We start from the raw sequence: 4,089 nt of genomic DNA, 5'->3' as shown, positions 1-4,089 counted from the left end.
TGTTGCGTGGAGCCTGACATGGGGCTTAAACTCATGAACTGTGAGATCATGACCTGAGCAGAAATCAAGAGTCAGATGCTGGGGTGCCTGGGTGGCTCAGTCGGTTGGGTGGCTGACTACAGCTCAGGTCATGATCTCGTGGTCTGTGAGTTCAAGCCCTGCATCGGGCTCTGTGCTGACAGCTCAGAGCCTGGAGCCTGCTTCCGATTCTGTGTCTCCCTCTCTCTCTGCTCCTTCCCTGCTTGCTCTCTCTCTCTCTCAAAAATAACAAACATTACAAAAAAAAAAAAAAAAGAGTTGGATGCTTAACCAGTTAGCTGAATGAGCCACCCAGGTGCCCTTAAAGTTTCTTGTTTATTAGCTATTTGCACTTCCTTTCCTACAAAATTGCCAGTTCACCTCTTTGGCCCATTTATTATTCTCTCTCTCTTTTTTTAAAACTAATTTATAGTTCTTTGTACAGTATAGATATTAACTGTTTAAACTCCCAAATCTATATCTTGGGCTCAGACCTCTACCTTGAACTTCACAAACCTATCTAATTGCCCATTGGCATCTCCACTTGGGTGACTTAGAGGCATCTCAAAGTTATCATGTCCCGAACTGAATTTCTGGTCTTTCCAGAAAATGTTTCTTCCACAATGTCCCCATCTCAGTAAATGGCAATTCCATGCTTCCAAGCTGCTCAGCGTCATCTGTGAGTCCTCTTTTTCTCACAACTCATATCCATTTGTGTATCGCGTTAGTTCTACTGTCCATGTACATCTAAATCTGTCCACTTCCTCTGAATTCTGCTGGGGCCACCCTGATCCATGTCACCACCATCTTTCTCCTGGATTCTAGCAATAGTGTTCTGAACAAACAGCTGTTTTCCATTGGTTTTTGCTCATTTCAATAGCAGCCTGAATGATACTTTAAAAACTATGGAAGATAAGCCATATCGGATGAACCCCTCTGCCCTCTGCCCTCCATAGACGTCCTTCCCTGCCCCCCAGCACAAAAAGGTGGTTTTGTTAAAGCACAGAAACAGAGCCCATGGGCAGAAAGAGCTGCACCAGGGTTGCAACTGGTGATATCTACTTTCACATTGGGAAGGGGTTAGGGGGTAGCATAAATCTCTAAGGAATTTTGGAAGCAAGGTTTCCAGGACCTTGAGGGGGCTAGCTACTGTTAGGAAAATGTCATTTATTACTGTTTAGAAAAAACTCAGTAATGAACCCCTTCAGATGTTTATCAGTGGGCCATAAGCTTGGACTGTGATGACTAACATATATCTCGGTCGGGGGGGGGGGGTGGGGGAGCGGGGAGAGATAAAGAAGATTCCAAAGGAATTTCTGTATGTTAAAGTAGACTTACAGGATCATGTGTCCTCCACAGACTTTCAGCCTCAGGAGTAAAATCTAGGTTTGTTTTTATTTATTTTTATTTATTTATTTTTAATCATGAATGGATGTTATACTTTGTCAAATGCTTTTTCTGCATCTATTGAAATGATCATACAGTTCTTATCCTTTCTTTTATTGCTGTAATATATCACATTGATTGATTTGCAAATATTGAACCACTCTTGCAACCCAGGAGTAGAAAACCCAGAAATAAATCCATAATTAATCTTTGACAAAGCAGGAAAGAATACCCAATGGGAAAAACTCTCTTCAGCAAACGGTACTGAGAAAATTGGACAGCAACATGCACAAGAATGAAACTGGACCATTTCCTTATACCACACACAAAAAATAAATTCAAAATGGATTAAAGACCTTAATGTGAGACTTGAAATCATAAAAATCTCAGAAGAGAGCACAGGCAATAACTTCTCTGACATCAGCCAGAGCAACTTTTTATATATAGGAACCCTGAAGCAAGGGATACAAAAGAAGAAATAAACTATCAGGACTACATCGAAATAAAAAGCTTCTGCACAGCAAAGGAAACTATCAAAACTAAAAGGCAATCTATGGAATGGGAGAAGATATTTGCAAATGACATATCCAATAAAGAGTTAGTATCCAAAATATATAAAGAACATATACAACTCAACACCCAAAGAACAACCCAATTAAAAAATGGGCAGGAGATATGAACAGACATTTCTCCATAAAAGACCTACAGATGGCTAACAGATATATGAAAAGATGCTCATCATTTATCATCAGAGAAATGCAAATCGAAACCACCATGAAACACCACTCCACACTTGTCAAAATGGCTAAAATCAACAACACAAGAAACAACAGGTGTTGGCGAGGATGCGGAGAAAGGGGAACCCTTTTGCACCGTTGGTCGTGCTGCAAAATGGTGCAGCCACTGTGGAAAAGAGTGTGGAGGTTCGTCAAAAAGTTTAAAATAGAACTACCCTAATGATCTAGCAATCACACTACTGGGTATTTGCCCCCAAAATACAAAGCACTAAGTCAAAGGGATACATGCACCCTTATGTTTGTAGCAGCATTATTTACAATAGCCAAGATATGGAAGCAGCCCAAGTGTCCGTTGATTGATGAATGGTTAAAGAAGCTGTGGTATACATATACAAACGAATATTATTCAGCTATAAAAAATAATGAAATCTTGTCACTTGCAACAACATAGATAGGATCTAGAGAGTATAATGCTAAGCAGAATAAGCCAGTCAGAAGAAGAGGAATACTGTATGATTTCACTCATGTGTGGAATTGAAGGAATAAAACAAAAGAGCAAAGGGAAAAAAGAGGGCGAGACAAACCAAGAAACAGACTCTTAACTATAGAGAACAAACTGATAGTTGCCAGAGGGGTGGTGGGTGGAGGGATGGGTTAAATATGTGATGGGGATTGAGGAGGCCACTTGTCCTGATGGGCACCTGGTGAGGTATGGAATTGTTGAATACTTAAAAAATAAAAATCAAAAAGAGTGAAAGCCAGTCATTTCACTGGCCCACAGGGTGCCACTACCTCCCCCTACATCCTTATGCTGTTATAGCCTCCGGCCATAATGTTAGTCCTTGAACAAGCAGACAAACTCTTGCCCCAGGACTTTTTGACCTGTACTTTCTGGCTGGAATGGTTCCCCTATGGGAGAGCTTACTTGCTTTGTTGCTTCAAATCTTTAGCACTATCAGGCTATAAGTCTGACTTGTTTATTATATTTCTTCCCACCATAGTATAAGCTCCAAGGTTAGAATTTTTGTCACTTTTTGTTCACTGCTATATCCTTGGTGCTGCCCATTTGGTAGGTGCTCAAAAAATTTGTAGCATGAACATGTAGGTAAATATTTTCCTGAGTTTGGCACACGGATTTGTTTTTCTCTTCTGCTATGCAAAATACTTTTTTTTGCATACATCTGTTGGTTTTGAATTTTCTGTTTTCTATAAAGGTTCAACTTTTGTCCCCTCAGGGACCATTCTTTTGACCCAATATCGTTTCCCTAAACTTTTTATTGTGGATAATTTCAAGCGCACACCAAGGGAGATACAACTCATTATTCCTCTTTTGAAAATTCCACAAAGGCCTCTGCCAAACTCTGATTTGTCACTCTCCATCTACTTCTAGGACCTCAGCAACATCAGGGAATGTGTTTCCAAAGAATGAATTAATAGCACGAGGGTCCTCCGGGGCAAATGCCTCTCAGGCCCCCTCAGACAGCCCAGCAGTCTCGGAGGGGACAGTTAGCTGACTGAAGGCGGCTGTCCTGGTTTCTTCCGCCAGGCCCGACCCTCTCGTGGACAAGCTCGTTGCCACCTCCAGGCGCGGGTTTGGCCTAGGCAGTCAGAATGGGAGGAGCTCTGACTTCCGGCTGAACAAAGTTTTTCCTTGGGTCCGCCGATCCCTGCCCCACCCGGGCCAGAGGCCGTCTCACCGAGTAGGCCTCTAGGCCGCCGACGTTCCCCGCGCGCGTTCCCCCTTCTCCAACCCTTCTTTTCCCCCCTCCCCCCGGCAGTGGCGGTTGGTCGCGCGCCGCCGTCCCTTTCCCGCCCCCTCGGCTAACAAGCGGGCTCCAGACCCTCTGGGATTGGCTGCGCCTGAGCGCATCTTCTTTCAGCTTCTCTGATTGGCTGCGGGTCGCGCGGGATGCGGGCCCCGATTGGCTTGGTCAGAGCGCCTGCGCGG

This window comes from Panthera pardus, unplaced genomic scaffold (assembly GCF_024362965.1).
Source record: "Panthera pardus isolate Hobbes unplaced genomic scaffold, ASM2436296v1 HiC_scaffold_12, whole genome shotgun sequence".
In the NCBI taxonomy this organism is placed as follows: domain Eukaryota; kingdom Metazoa; phylum Chordata; class Mammalia; order Carnivora; family Felidae; genus Panthera; species Panthera pardus.
Note: the sequence above shows the minus strand (reverse complement) of the source record.